Source organism: Falco naumanni, chromosome 7 (genome assembly GCF_017639655.2).
Source record: "Falco naumanni isolate bFalNau1 chromosome 7, bFalNau1.pat, whole genome shotgun sequence".
Classification (NCBI taxonomy): domain Eukaryota; kingdom Metazoa; phylum Chordata; class Aves; order Falconiformes; family Falconidae; genus Falco; species Falco naumanni.
This window is the reverse complement of record NC_054060.1, coordinates 41,186,952-41,200,819: the sequence shown is the minus strand read 5'-3', so window position 1 is coordinate 41,200,819 and position 13,868 is coordinate 41,186,952. Positions and strand designations below refer to the sequence as shown.

The 13,868-nt window shown below is 44.3% G+C and overlaps 1 long non-coding RNA gene across 2 annotated transcripts; it reads right to left on the bottom strand.

Annotated features, from left to right (window-relative positions):
* Positions 1-5,052: 5,052 nt before the first annotated feature.
* Positions 5,053-11,725, bottom strand: LOC121091465. 2 transcript variants are annotated; one of them, XR_005828935.1, is made up of 2 exons: positions 10,303-11,725; positions 5,053-6,824 (listed from the first exon to the last, which is right to left on the bottom strand). It is a non-coding gene; the product is annotated as an uncharacterized LOC121091465 (long non-coding RNA). The 2 variants fall into 2 exon arrangements; XR_005828934.1 differs by having other exon boundaries at positions 10,307-11,725.
* Between the last annotated feature and the right edge of the window lie 2,143 nt (positions 11,726-13,868).

Genomic DNA, 13,868 nt, shown 5'->3' with positions numbered 1-13,868 from the left:
TGGTCATAGTAGACCCCAAGTGCAGGTATTGTATTAAAGAACGCAGGAATATAAGACAGAGTTACTGACGGAAGGCCCTGCCCTAACATCATGTGATCTATCTCCTAAATGTAAAAAGCTGCACCGTGAATGCCCCAGTGACTCCAGAACTTGAGTTCTCTGTCCAGATGACTGGACATTTTTTTCTTCTTCTTAGTCTATATTTATTTGTGGTTAATTCAGTTGGATTTGAAATTCAAATGTCTTCTCATTATATGGAAGAAATTTGCATCTGATGGTCAAACAAAGCTGTATTACTGTGATTGCTTCTGAATCCATTTGTCTTCTGGAGGCTGCGCTACTGTGGTTGTGGCCCAAGATGACAATACAAGGAAAACCTGCCGCACACAAAACCATACCCAGCTTTTGTGCTCAGCAAAATTAGCGATGTTATTTGCAGTGACAGTAGCAACCAAACCTCTTCCTAGCCCTTGCACCAGGACCCTGACATGCATGGTGACCGCTGAAAGCCCTGCCTGAGTTAGGAAGCAACAATATTGATAGTTAATATTCAAAAGCTGAAGTCTTGCTCACAGGTGGTAGTAAAAATAAGGGTTTGAAGAAATCTTAAAGTCTTTGAGTCTTCCAGTTAAATCTTTTCTGGACCACAAAACCCACATCAATCCTATTTTACCTGGAAGAAAAAGGAGGCTGCTATGAGATGTATTGGCTGTGTACAGAGATCTGAGGGAATTGTCTTCCTCTCTAGTTATTCACAAAGGCCTTGCTAGTTTTTCATGCTGGGTAATACCTTCCTGAGAGTATCCTCTACACACTATTGTGAGTAACATATTCCTCCCACCAACTACTATTTATATTGTCAGTCACCCCTTGGATTCAACAGAGCTTTCTGAGCGGTAAAACACCACACAGCATATGGGTAACCCTGCCAAACTATACGTATCCACAGAGTGATTTACTGGGAGAGGATTGCTGGTGTGTCACACTGGCAAAATTACACTTTTCCACAGTTAAGACAAAACTGTCCCTGAGAACAGAACAAACAAGGGCAGTACACGTGTGTTGCTGCCCAGTTGCGTCTCTGCTGGGAGCTTGTGCCAGGACAGTGCTGAGGCTGGGCAATAAGCAACTGGTACGTAAGCAGCTGAGCTAAAGACTGTCTGTTCATTAACAGGCAAAGCGATTCTGGATGCATATACAACTCCGCAAAACTTGGCAGTGATTATGTACTCCAGGTCCTCACCAATCTGTTTGTCAAAGGCCCTGTGACTCTTGAGTACCTGGGGGTAGATACTGCAGGCTCAGTTGCTTGTTCCAAATATTCAGAGGGTTTCTGTTATAAGGCCCTTTCATCCTCTTGCAGTTCTTCTTGTGGGGCTGGCAACACCTCTGCTTCGGTGGCTGCTTTTCCTTTTACTTACTTTCGCCAGTCTGTTTTAGGAAATATTCAGTGACCGTGGAGTGACCAGTCATCTTAATATTTGGAGGGGGGTTGGGTTTAGGTTCCCTGTGCTAACTGTGGTTGCTTCTAGTCACAAGCTGCTTGGTACAGCAATAGCGCCTGTTTCACATGCTGTGACCCATTTTGGTGATGTTTGTAACTTGACCATAGCTGAGCTTCCAGGTGGGCTGTGAGATATGATGGGCATGATATCAGTTCCAGGAAGGAAACTGGTGATTTAATTAAGTGCATCTGTACCAGGTTCCTAGTAAGAGATTTTCTGGAACCTACTTTCTTGCCTTGCTCAAAAAAGGTAGTAACCAAAAATAGATACGTTTCACTCAAGCCCCTGCAAATTTCTGTCCTCAGCTAGTGGATACCCATTTGGTTTCTCAAGGGCAGACACAGGGTATTTACATCTGTCTTGATGGAGCTAGTTGAGGTTAGTCAAAAATACTGTCCAGGCTGGAGTCTGATGAGAAGAATTAGGGTAAAAATTGTTAATTTAGGACAATATTTGGGCTCAATGTTATCTAAACTCTTCTGCTTTTCTTAGACTAAGCAAAATACCAGTGTACCGGGAGTAGCGCAGGAGATATAGAAATAATTTTCAAAGATCTATATTTCTTCTGAAGTCTCACTGTGAAATTACTCATAACACATAAATGAACATGCTCTAACAGGTATAAACCAGCTCTCTGTACAATCTCTTGAACATAATTTAGTTTGTCAACAAGATGATTCATCAAGGTGGCTGCTGCTGTTTCTCCCACTCAAAGAGTCCAAGTTATAATTGAAATCAGCTGGATGCAAACACCCTAATGGCTCCACACCTACACTTTTTATAAGCCCAACCCATTTCGTAGAGAGCTAGGCCTATGGAGTTGTTCATATGGGAGGATTCCTGTAGTGAAAGCATCTTTAGAAGGTATATATTCCTGCTTCTCACCTGGGGTGGGATGGGTGCGTTACTGTACAAGATGGACAAAGCAGTAAAGCTGCAGTATTTCATATCATAGGGCTGAATTATCTCCTTAACATTTTCAGCTTCACAGTCAAGCACTATTTGTCCTTGAACACAGAAATGAATTTATAATTATCTGTTAATAGGACAGTCTACTATGGAAGCTTTTATAGGGAAGCAAAAATGCTGCAACACTGAAGTATATTTGTGTCAAGAGAAGTACTGTCAGTTTTCAGTAACAGGTAAAACAATCATCCAGGAGGTATGGTGGAAGTAGCACGAATCCTGCTTTATTCCAGGAGATGGAGTAAGCGACCTTTTTAAGTCACTGCCACCGAGTAAATGACCTTTTTAAGTCACTCCCACCCTTGTTTCCTGTGATCCTCTGACTCACAGCACAGGAACATCTTCGTTCTTGATAACTTTTTTGCCCCGCATTGTTACATACAGGAATGGACAAGCTGCTGTTCGCCTAGTCCCCCGGAGCCAGCAGGTGTCATCCAAACCTCTGTTTCTCTGATGGGAAGAAAGACAATGTTGTGTGTTTGGACATCTGCCCTTCTCTGTGCTGTACAAAGTTTTTATTGTGAGGCAGGACTTCAGCAGGCAGGAGACACAAATCTAAAAAAAACAGCACTGAAAGATATTTCTGTTCTGCTGGGAAGGCATCTGAAAGTTTCTCCAGTAGATGTGATGTGCCAGTGCATTTTTATTCTAAATTCCCCTAAAAAATCAAGTTTAAAGGCAGGAATTACAAAGTGTCTAATAAAAAAGACTGGTATGTCTAAGGGGAAAAAAAATACCCCAACCTTATTATTGCATCTTTAGAGTGGCAGAAAATTTTAACATTGATGATTTCTGATAGCCTGAACTTCAAATTTGGCATTTTCCCACTATTCCTTATGCAAATTCCATGTTTATGTGCACTGTGCATGCATCTCCTTACTGCTGTAATAATCAAGTTGAGTTCCTGTGACCTGCAGTCTTTGTCTGGCCTGATGTAATGAAGAAATCTTTGCACTTTGGCCTCTCTAAAAGACAAGCAAAAGATGCCCTCCTGCACTTGTGAAATGTGCTGAGGTTTACTAAGTACCAAATGTGTGCAAGGTAGCGTTATCCACATTGTCCAGAGTGGCTGGCAAAGAGCTCTGCATTGTGGGGTTGTTGGTTTTTTTTTTGTTTGATTAGTTTTGTTTGTTTGTTTGTTTTCCTTTTAAACATGGATATCAATCCAGTAACCTACTACAGGTCTGGTACTGGTTCTGATGGCTTGAGTGCGAGCTTCCTGTAGGCTGCATGTGGTGGGTAGTCAAAAGGAATTCTTCTTCCTAGAGAAAGTATGTATCTGCCTGGCTATGCTTTCACAAAGCATTTAAATAAGGGTTTGTTTTCATACAGGACTTGATGTCTTTAGGCTGCTTCAGCACTTTACCTGTTCTTCAATGGGACAAGTCAGTATCTGTGCTTCTATTAAATTCTGCATGCTAGTTTTGGGACCAGTCCCTTTTAAAGGCAATCCCTGAGTTTACCTGAAAACAATAAAGCTAAAGTGGAGAAGCAAGGGCAGATAAACAAATCTTTAAGGAGACATGAACATTTTCTTTAATACTCTGCATAAAGCTGCGATATAGCAACAGCATAGTTCTTGTGAGTTTGAGTTACAAGGATAGTACGTTACACACTGCTAGATACAAGAGACATCCATAATGATCAGTCTCAAATGTAAGGCCAGAGACACTGGATACTTGTGTCTATCACTTGATCATACATATAATGTCTTCAAGAAACAGACATACTAAAAATCCACTATCAGTTGAAAATTTGTAGCTAATATTTTCATTGTTTCTTTCCCATAAGGAAAAATATTTAGACAGTGAAACAGTTAAATGGGACAGCAACCCCTGTCTATGAGCTGTGTGGGGACTCAGATACTGTTTTCTTTATGTTTCATAAGAATATTGTGTTTAATATGTGGGCAGTGCCAGATGTGAGGTGTTAATTATTCATTTCCTTGATTTAAGTGCTAATGTCACTTAGCAACCTTACTCGTCTTTGAAACGGAACTTTTTAAGGATGCATATACATTGCTAGTGAGAATAACATTTAAGTTAGCAAAATGATTTGGGAAATGGAGCAAATGCATGAATCTCTCTCACTCCTGATGGGAACCAGGGGAAAAGTTTATAGTTCTTTTGAGAGGTTTCCTTTAGACCACTACAGCATTTTGTTGGTCTTCCCGGTTCCTGGTATTTCCTGGCTAAAGTGCCATCCAACTTTGCAACTGTGACACAGTGAATTTTCAGCTTGTTTTTTTTTAAGGAAATTTTGGTTATACTTTCTCTGTCTCATTCTCAATCTCTCCCCCCTTCTCTCCATTCCATTTTATATATTTTGAATGTATTCTCTTCTGGCATCCAATCTGAAAAAATTATAAAGGTCTGAAACATACCAAATTCATACAAATTTCATGAAATTGAATGGCCTGATCTAGGACAGAGACACTTCTTCAGCCAGCACTGTGGGAGGAGCTGGTGAGTTTGTCTGCTAGACATCAGAGAATCCACACCAGAGCAGCTATGGAAACCAGGTTTCACTGAATCTGTAGGACAGATAACTATTTTTATATACCCCAAAAAAAGTGCACAGGTTTGCTTTTGCCTGTTTATTTTTATGCTGGTAAGTTAGGCCCATCGATGTGTTGAAGGAAAATGAAATCATAACATTCACTTGCTGGATAGAAAAGAGTAGTGAGATACGTTCTTGCTGAGCAGTTTTTATGAAAGTATCCATACCTAGAGGGTGATAGGGCAGCTGGAAGGAGGGGAGAAAAAAGGAAGACAAGCAAGATGGCAGGAAGCTGGGACTTTACTGAACAGTGCACAGAAATAGTAACCTTCCTTGGAGATGCTCAAAACCTGGCTTAAGATTTCATCAGGTCATGAAGCATAACTGGCCATGCAAGGTTTGTGACTTGGCTAGTGACAGCATTTTGCCACGTGTTTGGTGTTGGCAAAGCAGTCTCTTTGGACACTGACTCACTTGGAGTAGAAAGTTGTGTTCCCACAGGATGTGGACTGTGGACCATGGACCAACTTAAAGCACCTTCACTGTCAGAGCCTCTCTGAAGATTCAGCTGTAAGTTAGTTCTGCTTTTCTGTGCTACAGCCATAAGCACCATATCAGCACTGCTCTATATGCCTTTTCTTGGAAAGATTCCCATTCTCCTACAGTCAGGATTTTGTGCCAAACTGAAGCATTTGAAAGCCTGTAATACATGCTATTATATATGCCTTTACAGAGAGTGGTGTGTCCAGCGTGGGAGCAGTTTTACTTCAGACACTTCCTGGCTCTGTGGCCAGATCAGAATAAGTCGCTAAACACATCGAGGACATCCTTCTTACCTCCCAGAAGGCCTCGTCGAGCATCTTCAGTGTTTCCTTCTTAGTCATTTTTGATTGAAAGCACCTATTTTGCTCCCTGTATAATGAAACAATTTTTGGATCCCACTGAAGTCACTCCTTACTGAATGATGGTAACCTTGGTCAGTAGCTGATTATAGAATGAATGTGACATTTCTGCATCATATAATTTGTCTTTGATGGGGGTATTCATTTTTCTTCTTGGCATTGTAACGAGCATGGAAGCATTTGCATTGACAGGAGGTTTAAATTACCGTTCACCACCCATTCTTCAGTCAGCAGTGGTGTCTTCAAGTTCCAGTCGTTGTCATTCTAAAGGACAGCCAGTCCTGTGGTGAGACTTCTTGTCAGCCAAAATGTCTATTTAGTAGAAGATAAACGTAGGGTGAATATGATATTTCAACTACATTTTTATTAAGCAAGTGGCTATATTTAACAAGACTGCTCTCTGACCAAGAGGAAAACAAGTGCTCTTGGGAACACCAGTGCAGTAATAGCATGAAGTTGAGGACTGTGTATCAAGAGAGCGCTTGAGAACAGGCTTTAGTCTTTAGCATCATGGTTCATACACTTGTCACCCAAACTCATATCTTCAGCTTGACCTTAGTTATCTTACAGCTTAGGCACATCACATTCGTAACATGCATTGGGAGACCTAAGCTTGGACACTAAGTTGCTCTGCAGTCTCTTTCTATAGAAAGAATATAGTCATTGGACCTACTTTGATACCTGTGGTAGGTCAGACCCAGTGATAATCCACCTTGTCTCTACTCCATACAAGCTGGACTGTATAAGCAACTGTCTTCACTTCTAACATGTTCCAAACATCAGGTCTCAACTCCTTCTTAGGCTTGTGTATGAGTAACATGGACTGCATGTGACAAACGTGCTCAGATGCTCAGCCTCCTGCTGTTGTGTACCAGATCAAATTGTTCTTCCCAGGTAATGTGTAACATGGGCTGCAGAGGAGGGATGTCTGCTAGCAGCCATATCAGAAGCCCTAAAGAGAACATGAAAAATAGAGAACTCATGTATTTCATCTGAAGAAAGAAACCTATAAGTTACAAACCATTACAATAATAAAGAGAGGGAAATTAACAGTCTTTTCAGTGTGGATATGTTTTATCATTGTATCAGTAAAATTTACCTGACACAGGGCTGTCTACATGAGGAAATAAGGCAGTAGAACTGTGACGGGAAAGTGTTGCAGTAGAACTGTGACGGGAAAGTGTTACTACCCTAAATCCTTATGTGGACTTTCATTCCAGCATGACTTCTTGGTTGAGCTTAAACTCTTTGCCAGATGACAAATTTAAAAGGATGTCTTATGCCAGAACAAAAAGTTTTGTACAGAATATTTTCACTCTAAAAGTATTTTGCTTTAAACTAATCCTTTGGATCATAGCAGAAACCTGTTCTTGTGTGCATACTATTTTAATATGAAGGTGGAATTGTTCATCAAATATAATTTTTGGAAATCAGTGCAACTGTTTCTGCCTTTTAGGCCAAAATTCAACACATGAAGCCTTGCAAAACTCACTGCTTCCACTGCTAGCTAGCACCACAGGAATAGGTATATTGCCCACCCTGTGTCTGTGTGACTCCCACACTTACCTGACTCACAGCTCTTACCCTAGGTGTGCCCAGCCCGGACATGGTGTCATGGGTTCTGAGTTCTCACTGAGAGCTGAGCCACTGAGAACCCCTCTGTAGGAGCAATGATAATGAATACAGCTGTGCCTATAGCAGTACAGCTTGTGCTGCTCAGGGGAAGTGCGCTAAACATTCTCTGTATGAAGCAGTTGTGTAATGACGTAACTGTATTACTTCACTGAGCAAGCTGTGGGTTTAACAGGCCTTGCTCAGGCAAGGACCAATTTAGTAATCGATTGCACATGCTGCAGTTCATGTTGGTAACAGCACATCTAGTTCACATAGATATGATAGATGCAGATGTTGAGGCCAGTCTGCACAATGATACTGAAAAGCCTGCAAGCAAACAAGTTCTAACAAAGGAGGTCGCAAAAGCAAATGTGGAAGCCAGGCTGAAATTTGGTCCTAAGCACTGGTGAAATGTCAATGCCTCTTCTCTGTTTCAGTTCTGCTGGAAAGAAAAATAAGCTGTGCAATGGAGTCTTTGCCCAGCGTTTTATCTCCTAGTTTAAAATCAAGCGATAGGGCATGGGGTGGAAGAAGTATGCAAAATCAGCGTGCTTGCTGCAATGCAAACATGAAGGTTATCTTAAGTTTACTCTGAGAGACTGGAAAACAAAGGTATAAACTAGCAAAGCATTTTCTCACAAAATCTCTGCTGTGCATTGAGAGTGTCTTAGCCACAATCTCCTATAGAGTCATTTGGTTTAATTATACGAGCGGTTAACACTTTTGTGATCCCAAAACATACAGCAAAATGAGTGTGTGTCTGCGCGTGTGCATTTGTGTGTGAATCTGTAGGAGAGATGACAATGAACATAGCTAAATGCCAGAACGTCAGGGCAAACAGGTGCAGAGCTGGCAGGATCTGGCCAATGTCCTGGTGCCCGTTAGGAGGGTTTGCTCAGGAATGGTAGCAAATTTCTGTCAGTCTAAGAGCAGGTCTGCAGAAGGAAGCTGAGAAGAAAGTATGCCTTGGTGGAGCACAGCACCCAAGGAGGCCTTCCTAGCATGTCAAGCAGCACCAGCACGGCTCAGCAGTGGGGGAGCAGGCAGGAGGGCACAGGGTCCTAGAACCCACCGTTCCTTCCGTAATCTCAACAGTAATACATTTGAGCTGGGACAAAATCTCTGTTATAAAGCGCTGTCATCACAGTCTCCCAATAATCTAGAAAATGTCCAGATTTTGTGCTACCTTGTTGAATGGTCTTGGGGTGTGAGGCTCACATCTTCCTGAAGCGCTTAAGGAACCACTGAGATATATACGCCCTGTGTTGGTCAATGCAATCTGCATTGGTTACAATATGATACACATAGTAGGCAGAACTAAGCTGAAACAAAATGTGCTGGCTGTCTTGAAGTGTCTAATTTTGATTCTGCAATGATATGGTGATCCCATTTGTCATATCCTAAAAATATGGGGTTTGCTTGTATCAGGTTAGAAGGGACATTTGGATGCTGGTATTTCTTCTGTGGGGCAGATTGCGCCCTCAAATGCGGCAGCAAACACGGTTATGCTCCTGACTTCAGACTTCCAGCTTCATGGAGATCTCTTCTTTCCCCTGCAGTCCCTGTCTGTGCTACCCAGGGAAGGACAGCACAGGCAGGGGCATGGGAAGGGTGACACTGGGGCTCTTGCATCATGGCCAGTGGTCCTCCTGTTGGCAGCGAGGCTGGGAGCAGCAGCCCTGTGGCTTCTTCCACCAGAGCTCCTGTTTATCCTCAGCCCTCACCGTAAGGATACCCTTGGTTTCTCATCCCAAGTGGCCTTGTACGTATCCAGGCTTTGCCCCAGCACTGCTGGTCCTGGTGGCCACGAGCAGAAGCAGACCGAGCTAACCTCCCATGCTAACGTGGAAGGCTGAGCTTTTCTGCAGCTGCCAAATTAAACACATACTTTGTTTCTTGAACTTTGGATTTGTGTTTCGCTAAAATCTGGAATCATTAGAAAGTTTTTCTTCTGTGACCAGAGGAAGCTGACTTCATGAAGAAAAATGCAGATGAGATCTGCCAGTTTGGGAAGACTGCTGAGTCAGCCAGGCTTCCCCAGCTGATGCTGGTGGGCTACGTGGGACAGCATCACCCTCACTGCCCAGCGTGACAGGCTGAGCTCATTTCCACTGCAAGGCCACTCCAGAAAGTGTCTCTTTTCCTCACTACTGTATGAAGAACTCAAGATATATTTTGAGAATATATGAAAAATAAATCCCTCTAGCATATATTGCTAAAGCTTTTGTTAAAGTTTTGGCTGGTATACAAATATTAAGTCATGCTAGGCTTTTATCTGTGGCCAAACATGTTACCTTAGTTAAACAGTTATCTCCCTTGCTTTGAAGCCAGCTATTTCAACACACTAGGTAGTCTGATAATCTCTCAGCTGCATCATTTAGCAGGCAGATAGCTTCTCTGTGTAAAAAACCATAGCACACCCAGGGATATAAAATAATGGATAGAACTAGATCAGGCTGTGGCATTCATATGCTCAGATCGACTGGAGAGTGGTCACAAACGATCAGATTCTCACCCTGGTCTCCTTCAAGCAATAACCCACACAACCATGTTTGCACCTGGCCTGCAACAAGCTGTCCTTAAAACTGCTGGCTGTTATCAGTGCCCCAGCACCAACAGAACCGTATGTTTCGATGTCAGTTCTGGTTAGAGGCTGGGCGCTCTGGGAGCCGTGATTTTGACACACGTGAATGAGCACACGGGAGGTTTGCCACAGCAACTTCTGAGTAGCTGTCACAGGAGGACAGTCACAGTCATTTACAGCTGGGAACATTTGTTTTTAAATAGTTTTTCCATGTAACCGTGAAGAAAATTACCTACTAGAGCTTTCAGCTGTGATTTCACCTCCTCTTGGTGAGCTGCTGTCCCTTGTCAGTGGTAGAGGCATGCTGATACCTTCCACTAATCTGTAGCTGCCTGGATTAGTCACTGAAGATAAGACAGAATAAATAATGATGAAATCTTATTTCTTATGGCTATCCGTGAAAAAAAAAAAAAAAAAAAAAGGTGCTTTTGGTCAAGTTGCTAAATGTCTAGTGACTGAATAACAGAGTATCAGTATATCAGGTAAGGAAGCAAAGAAAAAGGAGACATACTAACGCTTTTGTCCTGCTTTCCTCTACTTCCAGACTAACAAAGAGGTTTTAAGTATCGTCCATGGGACAGGTTTCCTCTGACCACCTCAGCAGAGCGGAGGGGAGCCTGTTAGCCCTGGAGTGGTGACCCAGAAGGTCCCTGGGCTGTGGGTCACAGCCTCCTGCCTGGGCTGCCCCTTGCACCCAGAGGGAGTGGGGGTGGCCAGGGTCTCTGACCTGTGGCCACCCAGATCTTGTCCCTCAGTGATGTGGCTGGCCCTGCACCGGTCTTCCCTACGGTCTTGCTGCCCAGCTGTGGGGAAGAGCTGGAAGTCCTGGGGTCTGACACATGGCAGGGGACCTGTGGGGAGGGAAGGCTAGGCAAAGATCATTGAAGGAGGATGGGGACCTGGCTGCCACCCAGGTCTGTCTCATTGCCTTGAATCCCTCTTCCTCTTCTTGCACCATCTTTTTTGCCTTTTGTCCCATATTGGTCCACAAGGTTTTAAATGCTCGGCAGCCGGACGAGTTCAGTGACTGACTGCAAAGGGGTGGGTTTTGAAGGGATGTTTTTTTCCCAAAACATCAGTTCTTTATGTGCCATCACCTAGGCACTGGGAGAAGGGACCTCTGGGACACTCATATCACCCTGTGAAGCTGATCTTGTGCTAAAACACTGCCTTTTGGGTAAACCCATGATTTACTCCTGCTTCTGCTCCAAACACCACAAAAGCTGGCATCCGGGGTAGCTTTACCATTCCTTTTCCAGACACAGCATGTGTCTACTTGTGAGTCTCTTGCATATTTCTGCCCCCCTTCCCTTCTCAGAAATCTCTGGGATCATCCTCCCATGGCTGGGCTGCTGCGTGCACCATGTTCTGTGCTTTCCCATGGGTGCTGACATCCTCTGACTTACTGCTGAAACAGGGACTTTTGGTGCCACAGCCTCAGTGCACCCTGGGGCTGCTCACCCGCTGCCTTCCCCTTTTGCCAAAGAGGACAAGTTGGACAGGTCTGTTGTCACTGATACATCATTGCATCTGGTGTGGCAGCCCTCCAGGTGTCTCTTAACAGAGAGAAGCTGTAGACAGTTGTGCGGTAGTGGGTGCTGGTGCCTCCTCATTGAAAGCTCCCATTTTCCCCAGCCCTGGGGTCTTGCTCAGTGTCTCTGACATCCTGCAGTAATTATGATGACAGAGAGCAAGTGAGATACTAGCCACCCTTGTTCACATCTGTGGCCTGAAACAGCCCCTACCTTGAGTTTTGGTCAGGGGAACACCATGTTCTGGCAGGACTGCCTCTTCTTGAACGGCCGAGGCTTTGGTCATGCTGCTCCACTCATTTCAGAGATTACCTTGCACTGTGTGGGTATTTTCATATCACATACAGCAAGCAAGAAAGCAATGGGGCTGTTCTGTCCTTTGGCTCTACCCAGGTGTGCAGGGCACTCAGTATTACCAGTTTTTTTGCACCCGGTTAACAGAGTAGGTGGCTTGAATTACCACAGATTTCTTATACTCAAAATCCTGTTATGGTGAAAAAACCCTTGCCTTGTATGTAAAGATAAGAATTTATCAGCAGAATATTTAAAATCTTAACAGTTTTAACCAAGAATTGTTAGTCTGGTTACAATACTGAGACTTACAATTCAGATTATGTGTTGTTAAAATTAATACACACAAACTTTTTAGTATCTTCCCCATTCTCTGGTGTTATGCTCACCCTTTCTCTGGCCCACTGGCTCCTCAGGTTGATGGCTTCAGCCCTAAGGGAAGGAGGTGGCAGGATGGCAGCATCCTGCACCCTTGCTGGGGGGAGTACAATGGTGGTGGATGCAACCTTTGTGCTCTGGAGCCTGCCTGGGGTCATTTTTATACATTCACTGGTGTGCTCTACCCCTTGCTCTTCCTTCATTGGTTCACAGGTCTCACTACGTGTGAGTTTACTACCTGTGCTGTGGTTTACACACACTGGGTACTCAGTCTCTGTTATCCCTCAAACTGGTTTTACCCAGCTTGCAAGGCTGCTGTCCTTTGATGACCAGTAACTGAGCACTGCAAGCTGGTATAGCCCTGAAGCCTCCAATTTCATCCTGTGCCTCTACTCTTCAGTCCCCTGCTATCATCCTGCCATGCCTGTACTCCTTCATTTTTCATTCTAGGGCCATAGACAACTTCACTTTAAGAATAACTACTTAATATCTCCTAGTTACAGAAATATCTAGATGTGTAACTATGTAAATGTTATACCATACAATCATATAAAGCTAAGGAATAATTTCAGAAAATCAGGTAATAGTACCTGATTGCTGGATAATTACTGTAACAAACAAAGAAGCTAAAAAAAAACAACCAGGCAGGCTAGGACAAGTCCAAGCAAAGCCTGACAAGTGCAGAGACCTGAGGCCTGTGCTGCCAGTTTAACACAAGGCAGGCAGCTGTGTGACAAGCAACAACACTGCTGTATTTGCAAGGCTAAAGGCGATGCTGACCCATGTCTGTCTCCATGCTGAACGAGAGATGTCAGACTACACCTGCCTGAAGTGTAAATGTGAGATTCCCCCTTGACTTGTCTTTGTAGCGGGGCTGAGGGATGTGGGGGGGGGGGGGGGGGGGGAAGTGAGGGGAGTTTTGGTTCCCTTCCTCCAGGTACAGCCTTGGATGGTAGTGAGAAAAGAGCAAAACATACCCCAAGTGCCTCCTTCCAGAAACAGTGTGTGAGCCAGGGAGGCCGTTGCAGCCTGGTGACGTTGTCCGTGGAGCACGTGGAGGCTGCTGGGCTACAGCCGATGGCATAGCCCTGGTGCAGTCAGTGAGACAGGGGTTTCTGCCTGGCCAAAGGACAACCAGGGTGCCCAAACCTGGGATCACCACAAGCACAGCTGTAAATCACATCCCCACACTCTATAGCTGTGTCGACAGCTAATGAACCTGGTCGTTAATTGCTCCCAAAGTGAGCCTTTGGCTCATTTATATCCACATATCACCCACCGGCCTGAACAGAAATAGCTCAGTGACCTGCAGCCCTGCCTTTCTGCCCAGCCTTCCCGGCTGTGCTATGCCCTTGAGGTGGTCTGTGGGAGGCAAGGAACCCTGTTGCCTCACGCCCTCCATTTCTTGGGAAGGAGGAGAGCAGGACCTGCTGGTGGAGCAGGCAACACAGCCGAGCCAGCAGCGTCCACCGCCCGCATGAACAAACGGCGCCAGTGGGTGGGAGAGGTAAAATGTTAGTCTGCAGGAGGGAGAGTGGGAGGCTGTGAAAAAGATCTGGTGCAGAGAGGAAACACGAAGAGCAAGCGTAATAGGGAA